This window comes from Triticum aestivum, chromosome 4B, assembly GCF_018294505.1.
Source record: "Triticum aestivum cultivar Chinese Spring chromosome 4B, IWGSC CS RefSeq v2.1, whole genome shotgun sequence".
Taxonomy (NCBI): domain Eukaryota; kingdom Viridiplantae; phylum Streptophyta; class Magnoliopsida; order Poales; family Poaceae; genus Triticum; species Triticum aestivum.
Window position 1 is genome coordinate 444881258 of NC_057804.1, and position 15594 is coordinate 444896851.

The following is a 15594-nucleotide window of genomic DNA, read 5'->3' on the forward strand; positions in this document are numbered from 1 at the left end:
TAGCTCGTCGATGAGTCACTTTCCAGTGGGGGCACACTGAGTGCGCCAACTGGGTGTAGTCCCCGAGACTGCCGTCGATTGCAGGAAATCAACGACGGTCTTTGGAACCATTGCTGGGCACTAGGGGTGCTCGGCATAACTTGTACGTTGGTGAGATACCGGGTAGGATCTTTTTCATTGCTGACTCGGAAGTTAGCCGAAGATCAGTGTGTGTTTCTGTCCTGTATCTTCTTCATTGCTGACTCAAAACTAGCCAAGTGAAGGCAGATCAGTGGGTACTTTAGGATCTGGTACTGATCTAGCTTGTTCCTCTCGGGGGTACTCGACTGACCCAGCAACCAAAGGGTGCTTGGGGATTTGGTACTGGTCCAACTTGTTCGTCCTGGGGGGCATGATCGAGTGGGTATTCCAAGGGTACTTCAAGATATAGTACTGATCCATCTTGTTCCACTCGGTAGTACGCCACCAACTCGGTAGTCAGAGGGTACTTGAGTATCTGGTACTGATCCAGCTTGTTCCTCCTGGTAGTATTCGACTAGTTGTTTGTGTGTTAGTAGTTCGTCCTTTCCTCCAGGTTTCCTGACTGATTATCTCTTGTATGCTGCAGAGGACATGTGAGTTGGGGTCCCACTATGTTGCGGTGGAGAAGGAGGTGATATCCCTTCGACTGGACCTGGAAGCTGAGAAGCTCAAGAGCGCCTGACTAGAGAAAGAGAAGAAAGCCCTGGGAGGTAGGTCATTTCCTCCATTTGGTAGTTGCATACTATTTTTCCCTTTTGATCTGAGTCATTCCGCTCCGATAGATGTTCGTAGCGAGAACACGCAACTCATAACGAGGCCCGGGACTTCTATTTATTTAGAAACCATGAAGTAGGCCCTAGAGAGCAAGTACAAGGACCTAGCGTTGGCTCATAAGGAAGCCAGGACCAAGACCTAGCTCGCCGACGAGAAGCTGGCTTCATTCGGCAAATTGGAGGAAGAGATCAAGGACCTCAAGGCTGCCATCGATGCTGCCAAAGGCGAATTGTCGGTGTTCTGGATATGGGGGTACCCAGACTTGCCTGCCTGCGGCCCACGGCTGGCTCCATCGACGGCCTGGTACGACCCAGCTTCAGCATCAACAACTCAAGACCCTCGCGAGGGGCCAAGCCTCACGAGGCGAACGACACCAAGACGTCCAAGGGGATAGGCCTCCTCAGGCTGTCTCCCGAGGAGCGGAGATTTCTATGCAAGGTGCACCTCACAAGGCTCAGCTGACGTGAGCCAGGACGACCAAGGCCAGGCGGGCGCCAATGGGCGTAGTGTACCAGTTTCATCTTTGGTGCAAAGGAGGTAAGCAGCAAGCGCGGAGTCCCGAGGAACTAACCAATGGTTTCCATTTTGGTTCAACAAGACCAAGACCGCCAGGACGGCAGGACGGAGGTCATCGTTGAGCCCACCGCAGCGTCACGGCCAGAGGCTTTTGCAGGCGTAGACCACTTTAGTCAGGATAGGATGTACCTTTTATCTCCCTTCAAATCTGGCCGTTGTGGGATCCCTTCCCGCCAACATTTGGGAAGAGGACCAAAGCCACTATAAATAGGACCTAGCCACCACATAGAGGGGAGAGAACCGGGCCGGATCCATCGAGTCCATTCCACCCTCACCATCTCACCAGCTCACTTGAGCTCAAGAACACCTCACCTCCTGAGGCTATTCGACCACTGTACTAGTTCATCCTCAGCCCCTCGAGGCAATCCACCACAAAGTTGGAGTAGGGTATTACACCGCAAGGTGGCCCGAACCAGGATAAACTGCCGTGTCTTTCTTTCCCTTTGAGCTTGACGCGCTAGGCTGTGAGGTTTCATGAGTAGCAGACTGGGTAGGTTGATATCTTCGCACACGCACCCCAGAGTTCAAACCTCTCAAGGGCTTGCGAACTCGAAATCCGACATTTGGCGCGCCAGGTAGGGGTGCGTCGGAGATCTGCCGCTTCGTCTGTCAGATCCCGCCACCGGCTCCGATGGCAGGCGCTCCTCCGTTGACTGGGCCGTCGTGCGCCTTTGGGGGAGCCATGCGCCTCTGCACTTTCACCCCCGCCTTGCGACAGGTGGAGTGGCCACACAAGTTCAGACCGGAGATGCCGCCCCTCTACGACGGTGCAACAGATCTAGTTGGCTTCCTCCAGGCGTACGAGGAGGTAGTCTGGGCGGCCGGTGGAGATCACAAGGTGATGGCCAACTGGCTCCCCATGGCCCTCATGGGTGTGCCGCGCGCCTGGCTGCTCAACTTGCCGGAGTCTTCCGTGGCCTCCGGGGAGGAGCTTCGCAACCTCTTCATCGTGCACTTCGCGACACCGACGCCTCTTGCTGTCGCAGCTCTCCTAGGTGGCTCGCAGGCACCACCCTCCGACTGCCACATCAAGCAATTCTACTGTCAGGTAAGCGCCACCCAAGTGAAGTGAGGGGCTCCCTCGGGCTGGGCAGTGCCCAAGGCCGATCTCGCCTTCAGCCCAGAAGTTCACCCAGCTACCACGACGGGAGCAGGTGCGCTCCCGATGCTCTACACCCCCACCATCTGCAATGTGGCGGTCACCAAGACCCTCGTCGATGGAGAAACCGGCCTCAACATACTCTCCATGGAGGCATTTGGCCTGCTTCACGTGCCCTACGGCCGGCTCCGCCACACCAAGCCTTTCTCCGGGGTTGGCAACGGTTCTGCCAGCCCCTTGGGGAAAATCCGCCTCCTCGTCACCTTCGAGACCTGTTGGGGATATAACTATTAGGTATGACCCGCCCAGGAGGGGCCGGGTTATACCTATGGCGATTCATCATATAAAGCCCACGAGGACATTGAAGATGGCAGTTTAGTTAAGGGGCCCAAGGCCGAGTGGCGACTTACGGCCCGTAGGGGTAAACCGCCATATATGTAAAGACTTGTATTGTAAGGCATGTAAAGATAGTCACCGAGCCGGACACGTTATCTATGAGCCGGTCGGGACTCCATGAGCCGCTGGGCATCAACCTGTGTATATAAAGGGATGACCCGGCGGCAGTTCAGGACAAGAAACAATAGATCGAAAGCTAGGTCAAGCGGATTCGCTCCCTGGTAATCAAGACATAAGCAATACCACCTCAAACTGGATTAGGCCTTTACCTTCACCACAAGGGGCCGAACCAGTATAAACTCCCGTGTCCTTTGTCCCGTTTAACCCCTTTAAGCTACCTAGTTGTGACGGCTCCACAACTAAGTCCTTTTGTTAGGACATCTGCCGTGACCTTTCCACGACAGTTGGTGCCCACCGTGGGGCCAGCGCATGGTGGTTTCGAGTTCCTAAAGGGCAGCTTCTAAGGGCTCAAGGGATATGCTGTGGGCCGGATGACCAAGAGTCGTCACGGCAAGCTCTACGTCGACGATGCAGGCTAGGGCCCCGAGGCCGGCTCAATTGAGTACGGGTACCGGGTCCCCTTCGGTGGAATCCACGTCTTCATCGGCAAGATCGGTGAGTCGGGCCCTGAGCTGGACATCTGCACCGACATCATCGAGACGGCTCAGCATGCAAGACCCGCCCGAGCTCAGCCCGCTGTGAAGCGTGCCTTCGTGGGGTGCATCTATGGAGCGGAATTTGATGAAGGGTCTATGTCTGGCGGTGAGACGGCCATCTACTCTAATGGTGAGTCGTCCACGAGCGAGACTACTTTGTTGTATCAACTGCAAGATGGTGTGCTTGGGGGCTATTCCGATGGCGACAGTATTTCGGACACCTATGAGTCGCCAAACAGAGTCGGGATCTTCATGGCTGGTACCCAGCCTGGGCAAAATTCTTCAACCGCAATGGCGATGATCTCCGGGTCAGCAGCGGTGACGGCAGCCAGGGCAGGAGGCCCCGCGCGCCCGCTGGCTCAGGTTTTGATGGCTTTAATGGATAAATTGACGGCTCTGTTAACAGCCGTGGTCAACCCGACGAATCAAGCTCAGCATGATACGGAGGTGGCAAAGCTACGTGATGAGGTAGCATTAGCCAAGGAAGACCTAGCGGCAGAGGACGTCAAGATAGCCATGGAACGGGCTGTGTTGGATGCTCAGGCCGAACAGATTTAGTTGGAGGCTTTCCAGCTTACGATGGATCAAAACGCGTCAAATGAGATCATGAGGAGGTGGCACCAGTCCTGTCTACCTCCAGTTTACGAGGCTAGAAACCTCTTTCGCATGCCTGGTGCAGGGCCCAATAACCCGCCGGAGATAAACCGGGCTGCGGCACCCGAGGTTGGGATGCCGGTTCAACCACACGTGACGGAACCGCCTCGTCTGAATACCGCTCCGCCTCGGCATGTACCAACACCACCGGGTCATTATTCTAATCCTTTGGAGAACATGATTGTTGCAGCGACATGATTGGCAGCTCTCCCGGTGGATGGCGACTCTCCAACGGCGATTGAAACACGAAGGGTCAGAGAACTTCTTCAGACAGCCTTGGCGCATCATGAGTCATATTCTTACAGTCGAGATATGATTCATTCGACCCCTCGCCCAAGACGGAGTTATAGCAGGCACATGGACTCACCTGCCGTTTCAAGCAATGCCTAGCGCTGGGTCCAGCCGCATGGGCATGACCCGGCGCGTGATGGAGCTCTTAACTTGGTTGATTAGGACAGAGTGCGTCAAGAAGCCGAGCAGGCAGCTCAGCAGGCGGCTCACTAGCCCCTTCCGGTTTATCCAACGACTTCGGTTGAGGCAGGCATGACCTCTAGATCTACAAGTGTACCCTGTTTGGTGCCGGCTCTGCGTAATGAGCGTTTGTCCAAGGATTTCAAAGGACCTTGAAAGGTGCCTAATTACACAGCCGACTTACCCCTGAGGTGTGGATTGAAAGTTATGAGATGGCCATGGAATTATTGGAAGTCAGTGACGCTGCGTGTGCCAAGTACTTCACCATGATGTTGGATGGAACGACCCGTACTTGGTTAAAGGGGCTGCCGGCTAATTCCATCGGGTCATGGGCTGAGTTAAAGGCCCGATTTATTCAGAACTTTAAGGACACATGCAAGCAGCCCATGTCGATCGTGGACTTGACGATTTGCGCCCAAGAGGAGGGTGAATCAACGACCCATTGGGTGCGCCAGGTCAAAGCTATCATACATTCATCTAATAACATGAATGCCGGCTCTGCGGTCTTATTGTTGGAGAAAAAAATGCCCTTTTTTGCCTCTTAAACAAAAGCTGGGGCAACTCAAGCGCGATTGTAATGATATGGGGCAGCTGATGGCGGCTCTAATCAAATATGCCGACTCTGATAGTACCAAGGACCCCGAGTCTGACGATGAGAAGACAAAGAAGGGAAAGAAGAACGGTAGGGCCAAGGGTCAGCAGCATAACCCGGCGAACCAGGGGGGCAACGATAAATGCAAGGCGGATGGTAGCTCGGAGTTTGTGGCTAACACCAACGCACAAGGCAATAATCAACGTCATAAGGGGAGGCCGCCTCCTCAGAACAGTGGACCAGGTCCTACTCTTGAGCAGTTGCTTAACGAGCCCTGTCCAAAGCATGGCACGCAGGAGAAACCAGGTACTCACCTTTGGAAGGATTGTTCCATTATGAGGGCTTTCAAAAATTTGGACTCGTCTCACAGCAATCATGGGCCAGGCGATGGCTCAGGCGGTGGAAGTTCTCATGGCCCGGGTTAAGGAGGTGGCAATTCTAATTCCGGCTTCCAGGGCCACCAAGGTAATCAGGGGGGTCAGCAGCAGCAGGAATCCGGATATCAGAGTAACCCAAAGCAGCTGAATAGTGGGCAGTATCATGTTTTCACCACAAGTTTATGCAAGAGGGACCAGAAGCTCCACAAGCGGGCCATGAACGCCATTGAGCCGGCAGTTCCTCATTACTTGCGATGGTCTGAGCAGCCCATTATGTGGAGTAGAGCGGATCACCCTCCCCGGGTTGACAATCTGGGTCACTTGGCCTTGGTGGTGGTGCCTCAAGTTGGTGGATACAAATTCACTAAGGTACTCATGGATGGAGGTAGTAGCATCAACATCCTTTTTTATGAGACTTCCCATCGCATGGGGTTAACTCATAAAAATCTCAAGACACCCAACACTGTTTTCCATGGAGTGGTGCCTGGTAAGTGGGCATACCTGGTGGGCAAGATTGAGCTGGAGGTGGCCTTTGGAGATGAGCATGATTCCAGGGCTGAGAAGTAAACATTTGAAGTGGTCAAAATCAGGAGCCCGTACCACGCTCTATTTGGACGGTCGGCTTATGCCAAGTTCATGTCACGACCGTGTTATGTTTATCTACAGCTCAAGATGCCGGGTTATAAGGGGACCATCACAGTGGATGGGAGTCGGAAGATAGCCCTGGAATGTGAATAAGGTGATGCTGCATATGCTGAGTCCATTTGTGCAACGGAGGAATTGAAGTTTTACAAGGACAATGTTGACCCGGCGAATATGACATCTTCGAAAAAGCCAACTATAGAGCATGATCTGGTGCTGATGTTTAAGTCGGTCAATGACACCAAGCTAGTTAATTTTGTTCCTGTCGACTCATCCAAGCAGTTTAGTATCAGTGCTAATTTGGATCTAAAATAGGAAAGCATGCTCATCGAGTTCATCCATGAGAACCGGGACATCTTTGCATGGAAACCTTCTGACATGCTGAAAGCACAAGTGCTCCCTAGGTGGTTTTAGTAATTAATGTCAACATATCTCTTGTTGGACTAACACTTTTATCCAATATATTTCAGATAAGTTCAACAATGGAGTGGCATGGACTAAAGGATGTGGGAACTCCTTCTGGATGCTAAGGACAAAGGATTGACTCAAGCTTCAAGCTCAAGACTCTTCATTTTTACATTTTAGTGATCCAAGATCACATTGAGTCTATAGGAAAAGCCAATACTATCAAGGAGGGATGAGGTGTTGCTTAATGAGTTTCTTGCTCCACAGTGCTTAGTGATATGCTCCACAACCCTCAACTACTTTCCCATTTCCACACATATGTCCTAAACCTAAAGTCAAACTCGGCCCCACTGATTCTTTCTATCCGGCGCCACCGAGTTCAGATGACATAGCCACTGCCACAAACCCTAGGCAAATCGGTCTCACCAATAGGGATCTCGGTCTCACCGAGATGGGATTGTAATCTCTCTGTGTATGTCCATTATCAAAGTCGGTCTCACCGAGTTTGAGCAATCGGTACTACCGAGATTACAATGCAAACTTCCTGGTTGACTCGTTAACCGAAATCGGTCCCACCGAGTTTGAGTAATCGGTCCAACCGAGTTTGCTTGACCAACTCTCTGGTTAGCTAATTACCAAAATCGGTCTCACCGAGTTTGTGTAACCGGTCTCACCAAGATTACGTTATGCCATAACCCTAATCATATCGGTCCTACCGAGTTGCATGTCGGTCCCACCGGAAATCCTAACGGTCACTAGGTTTACTGAATCGGTTTGACCGAGTTTGTTGATTCGGTCCCACCAAGTTTGGTAAATTGTGTGTAACAGTTAGATTTTGTGTGGAGGCTATATATACCCCTCCACCTCCTCTTCATTCGTGGAGAGAGCCATCAGACTGAACCTACACTTCCAGCATACATTTTCTGAGAGAGAACTACCTACTCATGTGTTGAGGCCAAGATATTCCATTCCTACCATATGAATCTTGATCTCTAGCCTTCCCCAAGTTGCTTTCCACTCAAATCTTATTTCCACCAGATCCAAATCCCATGAGAGAGAGTTGAGTGTTGGGGAGACTATCATTTGAGGCACAAGAGCAAGGAGTTCATCATCAACGCACCGTTTGTTACTTCTTGGAGAGTGGTGTCTCCTAGATTTGCTAGGTGTCACTTGGGAGCCTCCGACAAGATTGTGGAGTTGAACCAAGGAGTTTGTAAGGGCAAGGAGATCGTCTACTTCGTGAAGATCTACCGCTAGTGAGGCAAGTCCTTCGTGGGCGACGACCATGGTGGGATAGACAAGGTTGCTTCTTCGTGGATCCTTCGTGGGTGGAGCCCTTCGTGGACTCGCGCAACCGTTAACCTTCGTGGGTTGAAGTCTCCATCAACGTGGATGTACGATAGCACCACCTATCGGAACCACGACAAAAACATCTGTGTCTCCAATTGCATTTGAATCCTCCAAAACCCTTCCCTTTACATTCTTGCAAGTTGCATGCTTTACTTTCCGCTGCTGATATACTTTTTGCATGCTTGCTTGCTATGTGTTGTGAATGTTAAACTTGTACCTAAACTCCACTTAAACTTAAAAAGGTTAAAAACTGCAACTTTGGTACTTAGTGTATAATCCCCCCCTCTAGACACCTCTTCTCAAGGTCCTACAAGTGGTATCAGAGCATTGGTCTCCATTGCCTTGGTTTAATCACCATTGGAGGAAGATGGATGAGTCTACTTTGGGGAGTCTTAGACATAGAGTGCCTATTCTTGATGGAGAGTATTTTCATGAGTGGAAAAATGAGATGCTTGTAATTTTCAATCAATATCATTTGAACAAGTATATTGTTAGCCCTTGTGCACCTCATGTTGATCCTATGCATCCTACTCGTGATGAGTCAATTGACATGGTTAGGAATCTTAGAACTGCCGAACTTATTATTAGAGGATTGCCTAGAAACTTGATTGGATGTTTGCCTACTCTTGAGTGTTCCTACACTATATGGAAATTTCTTGAGGAACGCTTTCCAAATTATTCCTTGAAAAATCTAGATGAAATTCTCCATAAGTATATTGCCTTGAGTAAGACGAATACTGGTGATCCTATGTTTGGTGATCGTCTATTTGAACTTACAAACCTTATGCGTGCCAAAGGAGATGTTGGAATTATTAGTGATATTATTTCCGAAGCTATAAAAATTCATCGGCAAGATCATTGTCAAACTCAGTCTAATGAATTACCCTCTCTAGGATTTGATCCACCACATGACGATGTTGAACATGGATACTATGATGAGGATGATGATAGTGACTTCGATCTTGATGATGCAATGAGACATTTTGGTCTTATGGCAAATCTTCGGGGATATATGTCAGGAGGAAAGGAATGGGTTCTTGATAGTGGATGTACTGATCACATGACCGGAGATAAAGACATGTTTCGTGAGCTTGCTGAGAATGATGGTCTTCGAAAGTATGTCACTTTCGGTGACAACTCAAAGGGTAAGGTGGTTGGCCTCGGTAAGGTGGCCATATCACATGATAGCTCCATACAAAATGTTATGCTCGTTGAATCTCTTGGTTACAACCTACTTTCAGTATCTAGACTTGCTGATTTCGGTTTCAATGTCCTATTTACTGAAGTAGATTGCCAAGTGTTTCGTAGAGATAATCATAAAATGGTCTTTACCGGCATACGTAGAGGTGATCTATACATTGTTGATTTCACTAAAAAGGCTCAACCTAAAACTTGCTTCATTGCTAAATCCTCAAAAGGTTGGTTATGGCATAGACGATTAGGTCATGTTGGTATGCGAAACCTTGACAAGCTTATTAAAGGGAATCATATCCTTGGTGTTAACGATGTCATATTTGATAAGGATAGACTTTGAAGTGCTTGTCAAGCAGGTAAACAGGTTGGAGGAAGGCATCCTGTGAAGAACATCATGACCACAAGGAGGCCACTTGAGCTACTTCACATGGATCTTTTTGGTCCCAACGCCTACAAGAGTCTCGGTGGAAATTCTTTTGGTCTAGTTATAGTTGATGATTTTTCAAGATTTACGTGGGTGTTCTTTCTCGATGATAAATCGCAGGTCCAAAAGATCTTCAAAAACTTCGCTAGAAAGGCCCAAAATCAATTTGAAGTGAAGATCAAGAAGGTTCGCAGCAACAACGGAACGGAGTTCAAGAACGCAAATGTGGACACCTTTCTTGACAAAGAAGGGATTTCACACGAGTTCTCGGCTACGTACATACCTCAATAAAATGGAGTTGTTGAGAGGAAGAACCGGACGCTCATCAAAATGGCGAGAACGATGCTTGATGAGTACAAGACGCTGAAGCACTTTTGGACAGAAGCGGTTGAGACAGCTTGTCATGCAACAAATCGCTTGTATCTTCACAAGATACTCGGCAAGACGGCATACGAGCTCCTCACCGGTAACAAACCCCAAGTTGGATACTTTCGAGCATTCGGCTCAAAGTGCTACATTCTTGATAAGCATCGTCATTCTAAATTTGCTCCTAAGTCTCATGAAGGTTTCCTACTAGGTTATGGGTCAAACTCTCACACTTACCGTGTCTACGACAATTTCACGCGAAAGGTTGAAGAGACGGTAGATGTGAAGTTTGATGAATCTAATGGCTCGCAAGTAGAGCAATTGCCAATTGATGTAGGAGACAAAGATCCTTCGGAAGCAATCCAAGACTTGTCTATTGGCAAGGTTCGTCCAACGGAGGTGAAGGAGAGTACCTCGTCCGTCCAAGTGGAAGCTTCTACTTCACGACAAGGTGAACCAAGAGTTGATACGGAAGCATCCACAAGTGGGACACACCAAGATGAAGAAAATGAGGAAGTGCATCAAGATGAACGTCAACGACCTCCTTCTCCACCACGACAAGAAAATGACAACGCCAACAATGAAGAAGGCCAAGAAGAAGGACAAGATGAAGAAGAAGTTCAACCAAGAACCAAGCAAAATCTTTCACGAGTTCGAGCAAGAATTGCTAAAGACCACCTCGTCGAGCAAATCTACAATGATATTCAAACCGGGAGAATCACTCGCTCTAAAACTCGTTTAGCTAACTTTTGTGAAAACTATTCTTTCATCTCTAGCATTGAACCTATGAAGGTCGAAGAAACATTGGAAGATCCGGATTGGATAAATGCTATGCATGAAGAGCTACACAACTTTGAGACGAACCAAGTTTGGACATTGGTTGAGAAGCCCGACAACAACCACAACATCATCGGTACCAAATGGGTGTTTCGTAACAAGCAAGAGAAGATGGACAAGTAGTTCGCAACAAAGCACGTATCGTCGCCCAAGGCTACACACAAGTCGAAGGTATGGACTATGGTGAGACTTATGCTCCTGTTGCTAGACTTGAGTCCATACGCATCTTACTTGCCTATGCTAATCATCATGATATCACCTTGTACCAAATGGACATTAAAAGTGCTTTTCTAAATGGTGAAATAGAGGAGGAAGTTTATGTTAAGCAACCTCTCGGCTTTGTCAATCCTAAGAAACCAAATCATGTTTACAAACTTCACAAAGCTCTTTATGGTCTTAAATAAGCTCCTAGAGCATGGTATAAATGCTTGACCAAGTTCCTTACTGAAAAAAGCCTTTGAAATTGGGAAAATTGATTCAACACTTTTTACTAAAAGGGTTAATGGAGAACTATTTGTGTGCCAAATCTATGATGATGATATTATATTTGGTTCAACTAACCCTCATTTTAGTGAAAAGTTTGGGAAGCTAATGTCGGAGAAGTTTGAGATGTCTATGATGAGTGAACTCAAATTCTTTATTGGGTTGCAAATCAAGCAAACTAAGGAAGGTACTTTTGTTTCTCAAACAAAGTACGCCAAGGACTTGTTCAAGAAGTTCAATATGCAAGAATGCAAAGGTATGACTACACCCATGCCTACTAGTGGACATCTTGACAACCAAAGATGGTGAACCGGTTGATCAAAAAGTTTATCGTTCTATGATTGGATCATTGTTATATCTATGTGCTCCACGTCCCGATATCATGCTAAGTGTGTGCATGTGTGCACGATATCAAGCTGCTCCTAAAGAATGTCATCTTAAGGCCATGAAAAGGATAGTGAGATACTTAATCCATACACCAAATTTTGGCATTTGGTATCCTAAGAGGGCCTCTTTCGATCTTGTTGTCTACTCTGACTCGAACTATGCCGGAGACAAGGTTGATAGAAAGTCCACTTCGGGTACTTGTCAATTTCTTGGTAGATCTCTTGTGTCTTGGTTCTCCAAGAAACAAAACTCGGTATCCTTATCCACCGCCGAAGCAGAATACATTGCCGCTGGTTCATGTTGTGCTCAATTACTTTGGATGACCCAAACTCTTAAAGATTATGGGATATATGTGAAACATGTTCCATTGCTTTGTGACAATGAAAGTGCTATCAAAATTGGTCATAATCCCGTACAACGTTCTCGAACTAAGCATATTGAAGTTCGTCATGATTTCATTCGAGATCATGTTGCTAAGGGTGACATTGATCTTAAGCATGTTCGCACCGAAAAGTAATTAGCGGATATATTCACTAAACCTCTTGATGAGAAAGTGTTTTGAAGGTTGAGAGGATAATTGAACATCATTGATGCTTCAAACTTGGAGTAGAAACTCCATTGGATACATGCAAGACATGAGCTTATGACTAATCCTTGATATTTCTCTTATGATGAAAATCTTGTGTCTTGGATATACTTGTATCTTGCATGATATCTAACCCATGTAGGTACTTGGATGAATCTAATTCCATGAGATTGTAACCTACTTATATCTTGAGCGATCTCTACATCACCAAGTCTCTACACAAAGGTGGTTGAAGACAAGGAGGCACAAAATCATTCAAACATATCCTTTGACAAATTCTATGTTGAGCTTCATGATTGTCATTGTTGGATACACAAGTGATCTTCCTTGCAAGAACTAACCCATGTAGGTACATGGACTCAAATTCCAAGTGGTGCTCCAAATTCTTGATGAGCTACATCAACCTTGAACAACCCACACAAGTTCAACTACATGGACAACACCACCAACCAAGGTATGTTATTCCATCTTAGAGAAGCTTTACTCCAAGTCATGAGCTAAAGCAACTCGACAAGATGTGAATACATCAAGATGCTTAAATGAAAAATGGCAACCCCATTTTGAGCTTAAACGATGAGTATGACCTATGATCAAGTGATCTCACTTGACTCCTAAGTCAATATACTCTAACATAGGTGACTTTGTCGCCGACCATCTCTAGATGAAGTTCTCTTGTGTTCTTTTCTGTGTTTTTGCATTTGTCTCATGCATATTTGTTTCCCCTTTCAAAAGAAAAACTTCATCTAGATTTCTTTCTGTTTGCTCTGCATTTTCTGCATCCAATTCATTGCATATCATTCAGTAAATTCCTTGCAAATCTTTGTGAGATCTTATTAGTCTAGTGAGCTGAGGTGACAAGTGTTTTCTGTGTGACGAACTCGGTTCCACCGATTTGTTATTTTTGGTCCAACCGAATCCTTTCGGTACAACTGAAGCATACCACTCGGTGCCACCGACTTCACAACAGGGAAATCAGTTTGCCACTTATTCTATGTTACCTCTGGTCCAGCTTCACTCAATGAATCTTGTCCTCTACACACATCACATTTTTATCATTGCTTTGTGCTGTGACTCAAGGACCAAACCCATTCACGACAAATTCCAGAACACCCTTCTTGGAAATTGATGTCAAAGGGGGGAGGGGGAGAGAGAGAGATCACATCAAAGCTTATCAATTAGAGAGACATCACATCAGAGAAAGAGATCTCCAGGGGGAGAGAATACTCAAGAGAAAGTATTCCTCAAGGATCCCAGATGCTTGGTGTTCAAGAGGAGAGATGCCACATGTCTTCTTGAGGGGAAAGACATGTTCATATGTGTTTATTTGCATCAGTTTGCATTAGCTGTTCATTTATATCTTTCAGCTCTGATTTTCTGTTCCCTATCTTCTCCCAATATCCCATGCTAGATTCAGGGGGAGCAAGGCATCTATGGGAAAGAAATCAGTTAAATTCATTGTATATGTTTTCTCTTGGGGACATGTCTAATCAAATGTGGTACTTAGTACTCACTCTCTACATGTCATCCCAGTCTTGGTATTCTTGTGGTTTCTTCTGTTTGCTCTCGCTAGTAGATGTATCTGTGTTGTCTAACCTTCTTTACGCAGGTTCATTCCATCCTAAGCCAACTCAAGACTACAAGGTAAGTATATGCATCACAATCATGTGTATGAGGAATTCTTGCTGATGTACATACTGTTTGCAAGAAGGACTTATGAGCATGAAGGTATTTTCTTTAATATTCTTTGCTCTGATGCATATGGTCAGGATACATGTAACACATTGCCTGCTCTATCATGGTTATGCTATCACATGCTTCTATTTTCCATATTCACATGATTGCATACATGTAGGGGGAGCCTATGCCTGTTACATGTCCTTCCAAAGCTTTACTTGCTATTCTTTATATCTTTATCTAAAGCTTTGATGTATGTTGTCATCAATTACCAAAAAGGGGGAGATTGAAAGCACAAGTGCTCCCTAGGTGGTTTTGGTAATTAATGTCAACATATCTCTTGTTGGACTAACACTTTTATCCAGTATATTTCAGATAAGTTCAAGAATGGAGTGGCATGGACTAAAGGATGTGGGAACTCCTTCTGGATGCTAAGGATGAAGGATTAGCTCAAGCTTCAACCTCAAGACTCTTCATTTTTACATTTTAGTGATCCAAGATCACATTGAGTCTATATGAAAAGCCAATACTATCAAGGAGGGATGAGGTGTTGCTTAATGAGTTTCTTGCTCCACAGTGCTTAGTGATATGCTCCAAAACCCTCAACTACTTTCCCATTTCCACACATATGTCCTAAACCTAAAGTCAAACTCGGCCCCACCGATTCTTTCTATCCGGTGCCACCGAGTTCAGATGACATAGCCACTGCCACAAACCCTAGGCAAATCGGTCTCACCGATAGGGATCTCGGTCTCACCGAGATGGGATTGTAATCTCTCTGTGCATGTCCATTATCAAAGTCGGTCTCACCGAGTTTGAGCTCTCAGTACTACCGAGATTACAATGCAAACTTCCTGGTTGACTCGTTAACCAAAATCGGTCCCATCGAGTTTGAGTAATCGGTCCAACCAAGTTTGCCTGACCAACTCTCTGGTTAGCTAATTACCAAAATTGGTCTCACCGAGTTTGTGTAATCAGTCTCACCGAGATTACATTATGCCCTAACCCTAACCATATCGGTCCTACCAAGTTGCATGTCAATCCCACTGAAAATCCTAACGGTCACTAGGTTTACTGAATCGGTCCGACTGAGTTTGTTGATTCTGTCCCACCGAGTTTGATAAATTGTGTGTAACGGTTAGATTTTGTGTGGAGGCTATATATACCCCTCCACCTCCTCTTCATTCATGGAGAGAGCCATCAAACTGAACCTACACTTCCAGCATACATTTTCTGAGAGAGAACTACCTACTCATGTGTTGAGACCAAGATATTCCGTTCCTACCATATGAATCTTGATCTCTAGCCTTCCCCAAGTTGCTTTCCACTCAAATCTTATTTCCACCAGATCCAAATCCCATGAGAGAGAGTTGAGTGTTGGGGAGACTATCATTTGAAGCACAAGAGCAAGGAGTTCATCATCAACGCACCGTTTGTTACTTCTTGGAGAGTGGTGTCTCCTAGATTTGCTAGGTGTCACTTGGGAGCCTCCGACAAGATTGTGGAGTTGAACCAAGGAGTTTGTAAGGGCAAGGAGATCACCTACTTCGTGAAGATCTACCGCTAGTGAGGCAAGTCCTTCGTGGGCAACGGCCATGGTGGGATAGACAAGGTTGCTTCTTCGTGGACC